Here is a 19,101-nt window from a genome sequence, read left to right as displayed (position 1 = left end):
AGAGATGATAGATAGATAGATGATAGAGATATATGATAGATAGATGATAGATAGATAGATAGATAGATAGATAGATAGATAGATAGATGATAGATAGATAGATAGATAGATAGAGATATAGATAGATGATAGATAGATAGATAGATAGATAGATAGATAGATAGATGATAGATAGATGATAGATGATAGAGATGATAGATAGATAGATAGATAGATAGATAGATAGATAGATAGATAGATAGATATCATGGGTAGGCAAACTAAGGCCTGGGGGCCGGATCCAGCCCAATCGCCTTCTCAATGCGGCCCATGGATAGTCCGGGAAGCAGTGTGCTTTTACATGAGTAGAATGTGTCCTTTTATTTAAAATGCATCTCTGGGTTATTTGTGGGGCATAGGAATTCGTTCATAATTTTTTTTCAAAATGTAGTCCGTCCCCCCCAAGGTCTAAGGGACCAGCCCCCTGCTGAAAAAGTTTGCTGACCCCTGAGATAGATAATAGATAGATATAATTTGTAGTATATAATATTTGTACAAATCTGTCATCTATTCTGGTCCATGTTTCAATACCAGTTCATGCTCCAGGCTCTATTAGTGCAATGTGCTCTAGGCGCATCTATCCTTTGAAGATGACTTGAACTTTTCAGAAAATCCAGAATGCTAATCCTGATGTGTGTTGGGATGTAGACACATAGTCACACTGTTCATTCCAACTCTACTGGTGGTCAATCCACTTCCAGGCCTGATTCAAGGTGCTGGTCTAAAGTTCAAAGCCTTACACAGCCTGAGACCCTCCTAACTTAAGGACCATCTCTCTACCCCATTGCAGTCTAGTCTGCAGACCTTACTGTCTTTATGCCATCTTTGCTGCAGGGTTGAACATGTTAGTTTTATTCAGCTCTGGCCCGTGAGCTGATATGGCTCATCTTGCCTTGAGCCCAACAGAGCATAATCCCATAGTCTGCAAACGAAAGGATGAAGCAGGTATGGCTACATTGCTAATTTTTATTTCTAAGCTATACCAAGAACACACAAATGTACATCTTGCCTCTGTGAGAGCAGAGAGCAACTCCCAACTCCCAACTCAGAACGACAGAACAGAGAAACAGGAAACCAGTGAACGTCACATCCAGTCTCCCTTTCCTGTGAGAATCAAACAGTAACTTGAACTGTGGAATGAAAACATAGTCTTGTGACTACCAGCTGCAGCTCAGTGAGGAAAACAGAAACCAACAGAACAGTGATGGTCAGAAATGGGACAAGTGCTTCATATTGTCCAAAGAGATGTGGAAAGCTACCTTCGGGGGGGGGGGGATTCCAGAAGGGGTGTAAGACTCTTCTTCCATCAAGCTTTTGGGCTGCATATACCTTCCTGAAGAATCTTGGGAGTTGTAGTTTACCTCTCACAAAGCTACAGTTCCCAGCACTCATAACAAACTACAGGTATCAATATTTTGGGGGGGGGGAACCTTTAAAAGTACTGTATGTTGAGTGTGCAATCAACAAATATTACTTTTGATACAGTTTTCTTTACCCGTATTTGAGTTACATTAATGTGATATTAAAAGTTATGACGCTGGAAAAAGTTATGACCCTGGAAGATGAGGCCCTCAGGTCAGAAGGCGTCCAACATGCTACTGAGGAAGTGAGAGCTGGACCATAAAGAAGGTTGATCGCCGAAGAATTGATGCTTTTGAATTATGGTGCTGGAGGAGACTCTTGAGAGTCCCATGGACTGCAAGAAGATCAAACCTCTCCATTCTGAAGGAAATCAGCCCTGAGTGCTCACTGGAAGGACAGATCCTGAAGCTGAAGCTCTAATACTTTGGCCACCTCATGAGAAGAGAAGACTCCCTGGAAAAGACCCTGATGTTGGGAAAGATGGAGGGCACAAGGAAAAGGGGACGACAGAGGACGAGATGGTTGGATAGTGTTGTCGAAACTACCAGCATGAGTTTGACCAAGCTGCGGGAGGCAGTGGAAGACAGGAGTGCCTGGCGTGCTCTGGTCCATGGGGTCATGAAGAGTCAGACACGACTAAATGACTAAACAACAACAACAAATGTGATATTGTTCGCTTTTAACTAGTGTAGTTTTCTTCTTCTTCAAACTGTTCATGAAAGCAGTATGTAATTTTTAAAATAAATGAATAGCAAATACATCTTACAGCTGTGCCTGAAAACAGTTTCAGTGATATTCCAAACAGTGATGTTTTGGAGTGCTTTAATCCAACAGTAGGTCTCTGTAGGCTAAGGCCTGCTTGTCGTTCATACACTTGACTGGCAGGCAGGCATCATCTTCGTCAAAATATTACAGAGGCGAGATAATGACTACTGCCACTTGAGAGAGCCAGGCCAGTCAGCGGGGGGCGGGAGCGGGGGGGTAGACAGACTAGCTGTACTGTCATTTTTGTAGTTATCAGCCAATGCATTGTTACTCATCCTAATCACAGTAATTGTAAGACGACAACAGGCAGACAGGTTAGGAAAGATTCGAGGAAATGAAAGCTATATCTCCCGGCAGCCATACAACTTCATTTAACCTTAACAGAGCAAAAACTGCTATCATTTCTCCCTGGCCCGGCCAGGCAGGGAGGTGTGATTCTTCTGGTGTCAGAAAAGCTTCTCATTTGCAATGTATGACAATTTCCTCACACCTGGAAAAGAGAGAGAGAGAGAGAGACTGCCACAAGTCAATAGACTATAAATTGTGCTTGGAAATGGGATCGTCTTAACTAAAGCCAACTTGCTTTCCCCAGGAGGCTCCCCAATGCTTTTTTGCTCACTCACTTTCCTTTCCCCCTCCTCCTCTTCCTTTTGATAATTTGTATGTTTAGACGTTTGGTTACTGCACTTGTAACGTCTTATAGCGGACAGCATCTGTCAGATTCAGACACACAAAAGCATACAGACATATTAAAGGTAAAGGTAAAGGGACCCCTGACCATTAGGTCCAGTCGTGGCCGACTCTGGGGTTGCGGCGCTCATTTCGCTTTATTGGCTGAGGGAGCCGGCGTACAGCTTCGAGGTCATGTGGCCAACATGACTAAGCCGCTTCTGGAGAACCAGAGCAGCACATGGAAACGCCGTTTACCTTCCTGCTGGAGCGGTACCTATTTATCTACTTGCACTTTGATGCGCTTTCAAACTGATAGGTTGGCAGGAGCTGGGACCGAGCAATGGGAGCTCACCCCGTCGCGGGGATTCGAACTGCCGACCTTCTGATCAGCAAGTCCTAGGCTCTGTGGTTTAACCCACAGCGCCTCCAGGCTATTAAAACCGTGGTGGAGAAAGTAAATTATATTTGCTCTGTGTTTCTCTTTTTTAAAAACTTAAGAGCATAAGAGGCTGGGTGGATCAGGTCAGTGGACCATCTAGCCCAAGCAGATGCCCATGTGATGCCCCACATGAATGCAATAGCAACTCTTCCCCATCTGTGATCCCCAGAAGCTAGTATTCAGATGCATATTGCATCTGACAGTTGACGTAGTCATCATGGTTAGTGGCCATGAAATCATCTAATCCCACCTACTCTCTGGCCCTTGTGAGGAAGGGAGACCAGGCCAACCCAAATGCCCCCTCTGTTCGCCTTCATTTCCTATGAACCTTTCACTGCCATCAAATGGCTGCCTCCATCAAACAGCCTGAGCGCAAGAACATCTGTACATAGTATGGTGTTTGGCTCTTGACCAAAAGAGACCACATGGCCTTATGAACCAAGGTTAAAAGTTTACTCCAATAAACCTTTGTTGGGGAGGATGCTGGATTAAGAGAAAGTATTGCATTTCGAAATTAACAATTAATAAAAGAAAAGAAAATCCGTAGAGTTTCTGGTTAATCTCTTGAGCAGGAGGATCCTGAAATAGAGAGAAGTTTAGTCTAGACTTCTCCACAACAATAGTCTATTTCTATCTCATGGAGACTGGGGGGGGGGGTGTTCAGCCGAAGGGCCACATTCCCTCCTGGGCATAGCTGTCAACTTTTCCCTTTTCTTGCGATGAATCCTATTCGGAATAAGGGAATTTCCCTTTAAAAGGGGGGAAACATTGACAGCTATGCTCCTGGGTAGTCTTCTGGAAGCCATAAGCTGATAGGCGGAAGCAAAGGTAAACATGGACCAGGCAAAGGATGTGACTCTTGCCTGTGTACAACTGGTCACATTCCAACCATGCAAGAGTCAGGTTTCTACACAAACACTCCTCGTCCCAGACAGACAAGAGGCATTATGGTAGTGCAAGGACATGTTCTAGCCATGCCAAAGAACTTGAGGAAGACAGGTGCAGGAAAGAATGTGGTCTGGGGGAAGTCCCAAAGGCCACATAGAGAGACCTAAAAAGGCACATTCAGCTCACCACCTTTGCGCTAGGCCCAACCACAGATCCCACAAAGCCCTGGCCCACATCCCTAATCTACATCTGCTGCCCTAGGCTGGAAACAGTTACTGTTGTTGACACATATTATCATTGCTTTTTTATTTTTTTTATTTTTTTTAAGTGATAGTCCTCACCAGTACAGAATACTGTCTGCTCTCTTTTTGCTACCTGTGGCAGCCATTTTGTTTTGGCACCCATGACAATTTTATCAATATACGAGTACCGGCACCACACATTTTTCCACATCCACCCACAACACCCACTATATTTTATCATTTGCTTTTTAAAAAACTTGTATACCGCTTGACATTTCAACAGAAATCTCTAAGCAGTTTACATATCCAAACAAAAATAAATACATTTTCGTTTAAGCACGTGGGCCTGAGGTTCCCAATCCCTGTTCTATAGAGAGGGGGCTTCTTCTTCATTTTAACAATCATCTCCTTCTAGCCCTATTAGGCCACATTCACACCATACATATAAAGCTTTATAATACCACTTTTAACAATTATGGCTTCCCCCAAACAATTCTGGGAACTGTGATTTGTGAAGGGTGCTAAGAGGAGGCCTCACAGAGCTACAATTACCAGAGTTTCCTGTGAAGAGGGATTTACCATTAAAACCTTTCTGAGAATCTTAAGCCTGAATACTGCTATCTTTTTGCGCCATCATATTAATGCACAAGGCCCAAGCAGTTACTGCAACACTAACCTTTTAAAGTGAATTTTTGTGAGGCCCCTGGCGCGCTGTGGCAGATAGATGCCACATAAATAACATTTATTGTTATTATCACTATATGTCGTGTTCACTCTGTTTGGCCGCCATTAATAAACCATTCGGGCAATGTTGTTGCAATGTATAATATTAGCAGCCTGTTCCTCGGGGAAACATATAACTGGGTATTTAATATTCTAGATGTTTCCTGACCCATCTCTCCCAAACGCAAGGCTGCCGAATGGTGTTCAAAGTTCAGTGGGAGTGAGAACGGGGTGGGTTGGGGGGGGAGAGATTGCGCAAGCATGCTCAGGTTTCTTTAACATTACAACACGATCCGCTGTAACTCATGCAATATGTCTAGCTATTAAAATTCTGCTAGTTTGGGTAATATTCGCTAAACTAAATTGCAGATAGTTGAAAGGTTGCCATTTCAAGCTCTTTGGATATTCAGTATAAAAGCTTGCCCCGACGTTCCTTTTCCCCTCTCACAGCTGCAGTTTCAGTGATTGATTTTTTAAAAAGGTTTGCATGTCATCCCCAGAGATTGTTGAGGCAGACCTCCTTCGCTGAGAGTCAGTACGGTGTTGCGATTGTAATACTGGTCTGGGGCCTAGACCCTAGCCACCAGTCAGCCATGGAATTCACTTTGGGTCAGTTGCTATGACTCCACTTAACCCACTGCCACAGGGGCGTTGTGAGATTAAAGTGTGTGAGAAGGGAGAATTCTGTACACCAAGAGTAAGGAGCATTTCCCAGGCTGAGAATGACGTTTTTCCCATATGTGGACCACTTTCAAGTGGTGGGGAGGGCCAGAGGCAGAGAGGCATGTCCTCCACACACATCAAGGTGGAAAAACAGGAAGCCATCTTCTTGGGCCACACTTCCTCATGAGTCACATGACCCATGCGACATTGTGGCCCTAAAAGACACTCTTTGGGGGGGCTACCACCCCAATATGGGCATGTTTGGGCACAGCACAAGATCATGGCTCTGAAAAAAAAGCGCCTTTTGGGGTCGAGATTGCATGAGATAGTGGAGCCCAAAATGGCCGCCATGCTCTTGTGCGAAAAAAACCGGCATGTCCCAGTTTTATTGGGTCAGTTGAGGGGTATGGAAAGGGAGTGTTGGTCAAAAGAGCAATGGATACAACTCTTACCTTTGTATAGTTGTCTACATTCCAGCCATGCAAAATTGAGGTTTCTGCAAATACACACACACACACACTTCTCTATTCTCCATCCAGGCAAAGAAGAGGCCTAACCTAACCACTCAAAAGCACTCAAAGAGGGCATGGAGCATGGTGCGTGAAGGTTGTGGCCTCAGAATGGAAGACATAAACTATGTACCCATTAGCTGCTTAGAATGCAGTCATGGTGTCTCCCCACACATGCACTGTGTTTCAAGCCCCACTTTTGCACTGCTGTCCACACCAAAGAGGGGTGGCCGTGTTTTTTCTGGGTGCCCATTACTTGATTTGTTTCCCTGCACCTACAACCCCCCCCAAAAAAAAATAAACTTGCCTTCACTGTAGCTACCATCTGCACATGTGCAATGGCTGTATAAAATGTACACACCTCAGCTTAACCGCACCTTATGTTTTCAAATCAGATGGAAGCTGGTCTGAAGGAAGGCATATCAAATAGGTGTATTTCTCAAGGAACTGCAGGATGCCTAGGGATTGTGGCTAATGCCATGTGCAGCTGGCTTCCAACACTAGCAGTTGGAGGTGCTGCAGTTGGTGTAAGCAATAATGTGTACACAGTCATGGTAGGGCCAGAAAAGAGTAGCCAATAAGGTGCCTATGGGTAACCTGCAGGAAGGCAGGTCCTCTCCTCGTCTCTCTCTTTTTGCACAGGGGTCTCTTTTTTCCTAGGTATTATGTAAAATAATAATAAATGTGGAATGACAGCTAAGTTTCAAATCAATCACAGGCATCTGATGGTATTACTAAGCGTCCATACTCTATTCTCAGGTCTATGGAATCATAATTTGAGCCCCTCAAATTGATTTATACCTCTGTGATAGAGCAGTCCCAATTCATTATTCCATATTTAATTAATATATGCTTCAAAAGGAGTTGTCAAAAGACCAAGTTAATTATAAAAATGGAGGCAAAAGAAAAGGAGAAGCTAAAATCCATTGTGTCACATTTCAGTTCGGTGACAATCACTTCACTCCTGAAAGGATTATGGATGGATTTCTATCATTTGATGTGGCTTTCAGTAAATATTGATTTAAAGAAATAGATCATAGCATGGCTCCTTGAGTCTATGGAGCTGTAAGAAGGAATGGATGAAGAATTTATTTGATCTGCTTTTTGCAATGGGCCGTCCAAACGACTGCTCACAAACCTACCTGTGGATCGGAATTTTGCGATAAAATTTTTGTGATAAAATTTCATTGTGAAAAAAATACACACAAAAATGCATATTTTATATTTAATGATGTGTTTTTAAAAAATCATATTGCTACACCCCTCTGTCTGAGCAGTGTAAGATTCCAGTCGTTCCAGGCACTCTGGTCTGTGGTGTCTTTATGATATATGGCTTTATTTACACATATACACAACCTGCACCTAGATGGAGGGGTTGTAGAGCATTCACTTCCTATGAGGATGTGGCTCCCCCCTTTAAAAGTTTGCATGAAAAATGTGAATCGACTGCATTTCCCTCTTTTCCCTAAGTGTAACGTGGGTCTGTATTATTTTAAGCAGTTCTGAGAACATCTGATCTGTGCTCCTGATTTTGTGTGACACAGGAAAGTCACTGGATTGGGAGTTCACATGGGGGAGATGAGAAGGTGTCCTAAATATTAATCCCACCTTGGAAATAGTTTGTATGCTTTATCCTCCCACTGCTAGGGGAACTTCCTAGGGCCAAATCCCCCTCCTGTGGAACCTTCTGGGAGCTGTGTGCTAGTTGTGGGTGAGGCCAGAGGCAAAACTGACTGGAGCAATGGATGCCCCTCTTACCTTTTCTACAGTAGGCTACACAGCACATTCAGAGGTTTCCACTTGCCCTCTCTCTCTCTCTATCCAGGTGTCATGGACTGGCTAGATGCAGAACTGTGGTGAGGGACACCAGCTGGACAACCCCCAGGGGAAGAAGGCTCAGAGCCAGGGGATTGGTGGTGGGACAATGAGGAGTGGTCAGAGGGAGAAGATGGAGCAGATTGGGAGGAGGAAGTGTCCAAAGCTGAAGAGATAACAAGGTTTAGTGAGCAGGAAGAGGCTGTGGTGGCAGAGAGAAGCCAAGAAGCATGGAAGAAAGCCGGCCAAGAGGCAACCAAGCTGAAGCCAAGATGCCCACCCCCCTGCTGTAACCAGCTCCCTTTCCCCCTGGTCTCCCAGCACTGCCCATATGAAATGGGCAGAGTAGATACAGACAAGGTGAAGAAGTCTCAGGGTGCAAGGGAAAGAACCTGGGGAGGAGGAGACTTAGAGAGCTGTGGGAAGTCGGGGACTCTCAGTCCTTGCAGCTGCCTCATTAGAGCAAGATCAACTGGGAAGAGCTGCTGTGCTCAATAGGCCTGAGCTGTTTTTGTTTCTTTGAAGAAAAAGTTAATATCACTGACATCTTGTGAGTTTTTGCTGACCTGACCCCAACACCCACCCTGACACCAGGTAAGCAAAATGTATTTTCATAGTTCCAGCCTTCCAAAAAGCACTTTAGGAGGGTGCCAAGCAGGACCAGTGAGAATTGTGGCCCAGAGGAAGGGGTCTGGAGGGCCTCTTACTACTCCTAGGCCTGAGGTTCTCCACTTTTACACTACACATTTTCCTCCCGGCAACAATGAGCCTTAGAAGCAAAGCGCTCTCTCTCTCTCTCTCTCTCTCTCTCCTCACCTCAACCTCATCCAAGGCTAGTTCCCATCTTTAACACTGACCAGAAATGCAAGAAACGCCATACACATCTGGACTTGGGATCAGAGACAGTGCTCCTGATCCCCCCAACTGAAGGTGTGTGTGGTAGAGAGCCATTGTGCAACGTTATACTAGGGAATCAGCAACTGAGTCCATACACTCCAGCATTGCTCTGACGAAAATCAGGATGCGTGTCTTTTGGTGCTCTTGCAAGAGCCAGCTGACTCACGCAAGTGCATGAGACCACTGCAGTCACTGGCACATCCTCTTCCCCGAGGTTGGTGGCAGCAGCGCTGGAGGGGGGGGGAAAGGCATTCCGTGATCAAATCAGGATGTCATTCCAGGATGTCCCAGGAAAATCAGGACACTTGAAGGGTACGTGGGTCAAGTCTGATGACTTGAACAATGATGCTGGGTTTCCTCAACTGCCAAGCCAGAGGCAATATGGGAGTTGTGGCTGCAGGAATGGGAATTGCTGATGGGCCACATTCAGTGCTGACCTGGGCTCTTGCCCTGAGCTTTGACCAAGCTAGTTCCTGCATCAACCTGATCGACCTTTGCAAACGTAGCTTCACCCTCCTCAGAAAGATGCTTGAGGTCTCCCAGGGGCCAGTCGCAAACCGCAGCATGTTTGCAGATTTACAGAGGAGTCATGTATGGTTGGAGGGGTGGGACGGAAGGGTGGAAAGAGACGGGAGAAGGAGAAGGTTGAGAACTGCCTGCTTGGGAGTCTATACAAACTAAATCAAAGGTATTGTTCAAAATTTACAGCGGGTCACCTCTTCTTTTTTCCTCCCTCTATTTCTTTTCAATATCGAATGAAGGGCTGCCCAGCAAGGTCATCCTTTCCTTATTAATGAGGCATCGCTGGAGCTTTGTCTCATTAGGGCACTCAGAACTGTGCATTTACTGCAATTTCTAGCACTTAATAGAGAGGGGTCAGAGCAGGTCATATTCAATTTCCACTTGGCAGAGGGAGGAAAAATGGAAGCGATTCATTTGCACAAATTTGAATAATTCTTCTCCGTCTCCTTTTCCCGGGCCCGCTCTGCAGATAATTCTTGCATTTGAGCATCACGTCCAAAGCTTTCCTGGCGGCCAGCAGTGGGTCCTCTGCAAAAAGCTGTATTGCAGCTGACAGGTTCCAAGAATCCAAGTGTCAAAATACAACTGTTCCTTATCTCCCTAATGCCACCATTGCTATTACCCTGCCTCCTCCTCTCCCCTCACAACTGGGAATAGCGACTGCCTCCAGCGAGCTCTTAAACTTATCATAAATGTATCAAGATTGCTGTGGGCCATGAAACAGCTGTAGACAATTAATCTTTCCACAATTCTCCGGCATAAGAATTGCTCTCCCCGCAAAGTAACATCTGCTGTGCCGAGGTGATTATTCATGGGCAGCGGGTGACACCATAGTTTTATGCATAGAGCCATCAGTGGCAATGAAGCAAAATTTATAGTTTTCCCTGGTTCAGTAAGAATAACATTTCGGCTGCATTAAAACATCATCCATCAGCATTGTCCCAAAGCTCAGGGCCTCATCTCATCTGGAGAAATTAAAAAGTATTCATTTTAATGCTAAGTTGTGAAGTCTGCAGTGACATTGCTTTTTATTATTTTGTGGGGGTTTTTTAAAGCAATATTAGTGAGGGTGTTGGAAAGGTGGAGGGGAGGGGAGGTTACACGGTGCAGCGAAGCTGAGGATTAAATGTGCTAGCAGGTAGTAATGATATCCCAATTATTGGGCTGCTGCTTCTTATTTATTCATAACCCTTGAATGCTTAATCAAAAATTCTTGAATCAAATGCAACAGCTAAAGAGGGAAAGTTATTTCACCGAGGCAATGTAATTCTATGCCTTGGATGAACACAAACAGAGACGGAGAGGCAAAACCTCTCTGCTCCAACCAGTGAGACAAATTCAGTGTTTTAAACATGAAACCAAAACCCGGTAAGAAAAGATATTAGATGGTAGTATAAGATAATGATTTGCTAAGGGTGGGGTGAGGGGGAAGGACCCCTTCTAATTTACTTATTTTAAGCTGATTAACCTCCTCTTTGGCAAGGATCTGGCTTAGGGGAAAACCTGGAAATTGCTTCTTATGTGCATTTAAAATAGCTTGTATTAAGTGCAAGGTTGTGAAACGTTTGTGCTTTGGTAACAGCCATTTTTAGTTCATGAGCAAAGTTCAAAGCAACACAAGGAAGGTTTCTATGTCACAGGGAAAATTCACTTATTAGTGCCTTTTCGCTGTCGCCCTGCTATAATGTACTTGTCTCCCCCACCAGCCCTACAGCCATGCAGAGTCAGTTTAATATTTTACCCATAGTGACTGGAAATGTTCATCCTGAATCATCAAAACTTGGGCAGGTGACACATCTGTAATCTTCAATGGGAAGGTCATGACTGATGCTCTGCTCTATAGAAGCCACTTCTCATCATAGTTTTGGGTGACAGCCCAGAATCTGCACTGGCAGATTGTCAGATATTACCATTCTTTGGTGTCAAAGCTTCCTAAATCACACCTACAAAATGATGATGTATTGGAGCTTCAGGTTGGCCTATTGTTACACATCTCAACATAACGCATACCCCAGGTACATGCCCATCTTGCATTCTGTGTGCACGCCCAAACTAATATCCCATCATCTCTGTTTGAGAAGGGCCTGGTTTCTTGACAGGTTAGTCCAAGCAAGGAAAATTCCAGGGGTGCTTTGTGAAAATCAATAATAATAATAATAATAATAATAATAATAATAATTTATTATTTGTTTCCCCAGCCACTCTGGGCGGCTTCCAGCAAAGATGAAAAGTACACTAAAATGTCACATTCTGCCTTCAGATGTCTTCTGAAAGTCAGGTAGTTGTTTATCGCTTTGACATCTGATGGGAGGGCGTTCCACAGGGCGGGCGCCACTACCGAGAAGGCCCTCTGTCTGGTTCCCTGTAACTTGGCCTCTCGCAGTGAGGGAACCGCCAGAAGGCCCTCGGAGCTGGACCTCAGTGTCCGGGCAGAACGATGGGGGAGGAGACGCTCCTTCAGATATACTGGACCGAGGCCGTTTAGCAAGAATGAATGCTATTGATTTTCTCCTTGAGACAACTAGAGGTGGCCTATTGTATTGGGGGCGATACCATTCTGTCTAGGGGGGAAATGGCTCTGAGGTGAAGTGTTTGTATTCAGTTGCTTGGAGAACAGTCTCTAGGCAAGTATTATAGACATGCAGAGATGGCCAGAGAAGTCTATAATCTCTGTGTCAGATCAGCCAGGGAAAAAAGGCAACAATAATGATGCAAAGCCAGGAATGGCACAAGAAATGGAAGATGGTGGCCCTGATCCGATACTGATACAATTAGCTGTGACTAAGCCCCATTGGAACAGATTAGTCACAACTCATATTAGCAGGGCTGGGGCCAGTACGTCTAATCTTAAAAGTTCAACTACAGTGGTACCTCAGGTTAAGTACTTAATTCATTCTGGAGGTCCGTACTTAACCTGAAACTGTTCTTAACCTGAAGCACCACTTTAGCTAATGGGGCCTCCTGCTCTGGTGCTCTGGTGGCGCGGCAGTAGCAGGCGACCCCATTAGCTAAAGTGGTGCTTCAGGTTAAGAACGGACTTCCAGAACGAATTAAGTACTTAACCCGAGGTACCACTGTATAATGAATTGGGGGGGAAATGTTTAAAATAACATTTGTTTAAAAAACCAGAAGCATTTTTGTTCAGTATTTTAGGACAAGAGCTGCCGAAAGAAAAACGGACATTATTCATGTATGCTACAACAGCAGCAAGAATCTTAATAGCACAAAACTGGAAGACTGGAGAAATACCGTCAAAAGAACAATGGCAAGAAAAGTTGAATAACTATGCAAAGTTAGAAAAACTAACTGACAAGCTGCGTGAAAAGGACAACGGGGACTGTGAAAAAGAATGGGAACCTTTTATAATATATTTGCAGAAACCAAACAAAAAAAATGGACTCATTGGCAGGATTTAAATAAATATTTACAACTTTATTGAAAGAGAACAAGAAGTATAACAATTGGACAACATAGAACTAAATACAAACAGTAGATTGTACCATTTGATGTAACAAACCAGAAATGGAAGCTGAGGGAAGTCAACAGGGAGGGGGGGAAATTGGAAAATGAATGTTTAGTAATGGTGATGGATATTTGTTGTAAAAAAGAAAATCAATAAAAATTATTTTAAAAAAGAAAAAAGAAGAAGATGAATTGGGTAGCGCCTTTCCAGGTGAGGAGATGGTGCTGAGAGAGATCAGAAATAGCAGCTGACGTCTTCAGAAGACAGCAATACAAGAGACAGAGTACTGTGAGTTGATTAGGGATGAAAGAGAAATTCCATTCAGTGCTCATTCAAAGCCAAAACTGTCAAATTTTCACTTTCAGAAATAATACGAAAACTGAAACACAGCTACCCCTCAAAATTTACACTTTTCTGAATTTTGCATTGCAGTTCTCCAACTGAATATTCTTTACAAAATTCATATAATGGGGGGGGAAACATGCATAAAAATGAAGGTACTGGTGACATACAAACATGCATTATGGATGGGGAAATTGCTTGCAACAATGTGTACATTAGTCAAAAAGGCATAGAAAAATATGTTTATCGAGAGAAATTTGCAGTAAAATGTTGGTGAATTTTCATGACGATATAAAACAAATCACAAATTGATGCAGAATGTGAAGAACTGAATTTAAGATTGGAATAAGTAAAAGCTAAGAAAACAGAAAAGGATGGCTCCTTTCCTCCTTAGAGTTTTTAAAATTTTATTTATGATTTTCAGGTTTATACATTTCAATAATTTCACAGTCATTTTAGCATTTCAAAACTTGACTCCCTTCTCCCTCTTTCTGTGGTTCCTTAAAGTTATTTTTGATAACTTCTGCATATCCAAATTAACTTAATTTGTTCATTTATTCATCTACTTTAAACATATACTCTTATGAAACTGCAGGTTGTTACCATAATCCTACCAATGTTCGAATCTTATCTGTTTATAATTTGTCTTTCCTCCCTAGAGTTGACTGACAGTGAAACACTGTGGGGTTATGGGTGTCTCTCAGAGGATGTTCTGCCATTGAAGCCTCTCCTTTGTACTGCTGAGGTCATCACATAAAACAAAATAGTGACATGCTCATAGCAATCAAGATTAACTGTGGTAGAGGGAGACACAGCTTAGAAAGCCTTGGGTTGCCCACTCCCACCCTTCAATAAACACACAAGACGTAATTGGCTGTACATTTGAATAAATAAAGTATACTATTCATTGTATTAAATTGTAGATTTTAACAGAAGTAGCTCATAAAGTTCAACAAAAAAAGTAGAAGACCCAGTGGATCAGTTCATTCTCTAATCAGTTTATGCGTAAGGTCCATGTCTGTGTAAGTGTCTATTCCACCTGTCTGTTCATAGAGTCCCACCCTTCACCAATTCTCCTAAAAGACACTCATCATTGTGCTGCTTCTCAGAATCACAGTTTCTCAGCAGGATGACCTCATCTTGCTTAAGCACCGCAAGTTCTGAGTTAATGCTACAATTCCCCATCTCTTTAACCCTGTTGGGAAGAACTGAAGAACTGGAGAAAGTGCACCGTTCCTTCTCAGTTGTTTGCCGCTCAGCAGCAAGCAGAGAAATCGCTCTGTGCAAACCGTATTCCGCATAGTGATCGTTTTCCATGAGAAAGACTCTCCTCCTTGAAAGAGAGGGGAGTGGTTGTGGGCGGGAGCCCGAGCACCGCCCTAGCAGGGGGCGTTTGCCCCCTGCCTCCAGCTCACCTGGCTGGTGCTCACGCCCCCACCGGTGGCCATCCAACCAGGTGCCATGGAGGGGGCGTGCTCAGCAGCCTTTTGCTGCAGAGCCAGCCTCTCCCTGGCCTCATTCTTCCTCGTCGTCATCCCGTTGCGAGTCACCCACCCTCCACTCCCTTCGAGTTAGGGCTTAGGTCATTGGCCTTGCTATGGACCTTAGGTTGGTCGCCCTGGTTGGCCGGGGGGCCTGGTAGGAGTTTTTCCATTTGGCATTAGGCTTTTTGGTTTTTTCGCCTACCTCGTAGCAATCGTCACAACTTTTGTGGTATTGGTGGGTAGGTTAGGCATTGGAATAATGTGTTGTGGTGTGTCGAAGTGCTAGGTGTGGCCATCGCCTATGCCTTCAATTTTTAGGGGTATTCCGTTAAAGGAATCTGGCAGTCGTGTATTCTGTCCGATGCCTGCTTGGCGGGAGGCCATGGCATAACCCTCGGTGACAGCAGGGGTGAGCCTATAGCTGGATTAGCATCAACAGGCTCCACCTACTGGTGAATAAACCCATCTGTTTTGTGATCCAATGCCTAAGCCAATACCTTTTCACTGCTGTAATCAATAAAGTTGTGGCCTTTCCTAGCCCATTAACCTTATATCATGTGTCCTTGTGTCTTCATTTCACTTTGCGGGGGTCGGGTCCTCGAACCACAAGAAAACATTTCTGCAACAGCCAACTGGGCCACAGCTCAGTGGAATCCTGGAATATCCAAGTTGAAATATACTCGGAGTCGAGAGTGGATTTCATGCTCTTTATTCAGCTCATAGTGGTGAGGAGGAATGGAAGTTCCCCCAGAATGTCTGCTTTATATACATTATTTACACAATGGGCCCCACGTGATTGTCTAATTCCAGGATTCTCCTGTAGGCCAATCAGGTTGCGGATTCACTTCCACCTGGAGCTGGATTGGGTGGCTCTTGTGGACCAATCAGACTGCTGCATTCTGGATCCTATTCAACTCAGTACATAACACCAGTGTAGCCAGGAAGGAGCCCTGATTGAAATACCGGAAAGCTGTGTACGTGTCAGGGGGGGACTGAGGAGGAATGCTGGGAGCCGCTGCCCCTTTCTCTGCACCTTCCCAAGAAGAGACGGACAGTCTAGATTTAGAACAGTGGTTTGCAGAAGGGCATAGTTCAGAGGCTGCCGAGGGGGAAAGCTGGGACATATTGGAGGAGCAGCAGGATGAAGACGCACCGGGGCAGAGTAAGCTGGCAGACTCGGTGGCTTTGGAGAGCATTCCTGATCCCCACTCTCCCAAAACCAGTTGGGCCGTGAGAATAGCAGAACAGAAATCTCAGACGCTGAAAGCACTGACCAGCCAGTGCAGGGGTGATGTAGATTAGGAGAGACTGAAGGGGTGGGAGTTTACTTGGAGCAACGCTATAATTTAATAGAGACAGCGTTCCTTTGTCTCTCTCTGTGAATACTAAATAAATTACATGGTAAGAACTCTTTTCAGTTATCTGCTTTTTGACTGCCACCGGAGGAGGGATCTTAATTCCCTGGAACCTTGGCAGTAAGCCAGCTTTGTCTGACCAGATAGCAACTTTGGACTGCATCTGAAGCTGGGGGAGGCTAGTGTAGAATATACCAAACTAGATAGGCCAACAGCCTAACTTGGGTGGAGAAAGTTTTCTTAACTTTTTCCACCCATGACATTTTTGATCCATTCAATCAGGGATGGAAACTTGTGGCCCTCCAGACATTGCTGAACTATAACTTCCATCATGCCTGGTTTTTTGCCATGCTGGCTAGAGAGGATGGGAGTTATAGTTCATCAACATCTGGAGAACCACATCTGGAGGTTCTCCACCTCTGAATCAAATCTCCGTTTCCTATTTCCAGGGTGTGCAACCAGTAGAGGGACACAGCTAGTCCACACATATTATGGAAGTATAAATATTTTCATTCATTCGTGCGTATTAGAAATTGAATTCACATTTAAAGGCAAAATTACCTGATTTGGACTTTAGGGGGGGATATGTTATCTGAAGCACAGTCATCCTTCAAAATCTGTACATGTACAAATTTTGTAATGCGGTCCTCCAAATTATGTGTACGAAAAAGTGTAAGTGTGCATTAAAATGCAACTGCAGGAGACAGTGGAAGACAGAAGTGCCTGGCATGCTCTGGTCCATGGGGTCACGAAGAGTCGGACACGACTAAACGACTAAACAACAACATCAGTGAAAATGACATACAAAAATGTGCTATATTAGTAGAATTTGGTTTGCAACGATGTTCATATTGGGCAAAAATTGCATACAAAAGTTATATACAGTGGTACCTCGGGTTAAGTACTTAATTCGTTCCAGAGGTCCATACTTAACCTGAAACTGTTCTTAACCTGAAGCACCACTTTAGCTAACGGGGCCTCCTGCTGCTGCTGTGCCACCGGAGCCCAATTTCTGTTCTTATCCTGAAGCAAAGTTCTTAACCTGAAGCACTATTTCTGGGTTAGCAGAGTGTGTAACCTGAAGCGTATGTAACCCGAGGTACCACTGTATTAGGAGAAATTCACACTAAGATGATGATATAGTTACCTGAAGATTTTTGAAATAAATTGGCAAACTGATACAGCAATGTAGAGAATTGAACTTAAGATTACAAAAATGAGAAACTAAGAAAAACAAAACAGATGCATTCACTGATTCCCTAGTGTAGATGCAGGGTGGTACGCAGCTACATTCCACTCACAGAAGACCCATTGAAAGCAATGAATATGACTAACTTAGGTATGTTCCATTACTTTCAATGTTTCAATGGGTCTGTGCCAGGTGGAACTTAGATATAGTCGACAGTGTTGTTGTTTCTCAGGTTGGAAGGATGAGGCTTTTAATATATGTAGCTAAGGTGAGGAAAGAAATAGATGGCCAAATTTCTAAGCATTTTATACCCTTCCTTCTATTTGATTTTTTTTTTTTTAATGGTGAAGCACAAATTACCCGAGCCTTAGAACTCCTGGTGTCTTTCCCAGGCCTCTGAAGTCAACAGTTATGGTGCTAAACTTTAATCAATCCCATAAAATGTTACTCAGAAAGTGACCCTGGTGTTATGGCTGAAGTACATCTCCTACATTAAAAAGCACTTTTGTTTCAGCATGGCCAATATTATTGAGAGAGAGAGAGAGAGAGAGAGAGAGAGAGAGAGAGAGATGCTAATAAGTGGTGCCTAAGATAAGTATGCGAGAGGAAGAGACAGGACGAAAGGGTGAAAAGAAACAGAACAAAGGCAAGGGAGATTCCATTAGGCTAGAGCAGGAGTAGCCAACATGGTGCCCCCAGGTGCTATTGGACTACAACTCCCATCAGCCACAGCTAGTAGGGTCAATGGTGAGGGAGGATGGGGGTTGTAGTCCAGCAATATCTGGAAGCAGGGCCAGGCCAAGACATTTTGGCACCTGAGGCAAACCACCAAATGATGCCTCTCTCCCTGCCAGGGAAGAAGGGGTGAGTGAAGATCTCTATCGGAAAAAAGGGGGGAAATCTAAAGCTCTGCACTGGTATCTGATGTCCCTATGGATTCTGCCGCCTGAGGCAGTTGCCTCACCTTGCCTCATGGGCGAGCCAGCCTTGCCTGGAGGGCACCATCTTGGGTGGAGTCTATCAAATTGTTTTGACAGGGTTGGGTATATGTCATTCTTCCCTGAAAAAGTGGGATAATGTAAATGTGGTTAAGTGGGAGCCCAGAGAGCACCCAAAATGGGGCACTCAAAGACAGAGGCTATGAAAACGCTGAAGCCATATTAGACGCCACAGTTTTCCTTTTTTCAAAGCCAATGTTTCTGCAATGAGAATAAAGAGCCACAGGGGAGACGCTCTGTTTGGGATTATTAAAGAGAAATGTGAGTCATGTTCATTAAAGGCAAGCTTGCAGAATGTTTTATATTAGTGGCTGTGTAATGATTAGAGCTTCCTGCAATAATGATAATGAGGATTCAACTATATGAATTGAACATTCTAAGTTAATTCACATCCTTTCAACTAATAAGCCCTTAAGGAATCAGCAGGAGGAAGTGATGGTTTTAGCTCATCATTTGAGTGAGCTGGAGAGAACTGAGTTGACACCTATGTCAGATCTGAAATGGCTCCTAAACTGTGGGGTTCTCTCTCTTTTGAGATCACACTCTTCATTTTGAAGGGGAATAAAAAAAAACCAATTTACACTGGTACCTCGGGTTACAGACGCTTCAGGTTACAGACACTTCATGTTACAGACTCCGCTAACCCAGAAATAGTACCTCGGGTTAAGAACTTTACCTCAGGATGAGAATGGAAATCGTGTGGCGGCGGCAGTGGGAGGACCCATTAGCTAAAG

This window comes from Podarcis cretensis (genome assembly GCF_951804945.1).
Source record: "Podarcis cretensis genome assembly, chromosome: 9".
Taxonomy (NCBI): Eukaryota; Metazoa; Chordata; class Lepidosauria; order Squamata; family Lacertidae; genus Podarcis; species Podarcis cretensis.
The sequence above is the reverse complement of the archived record's forward strand: the minus strand, read 5'-3'. Positions refer to the sequence as shown.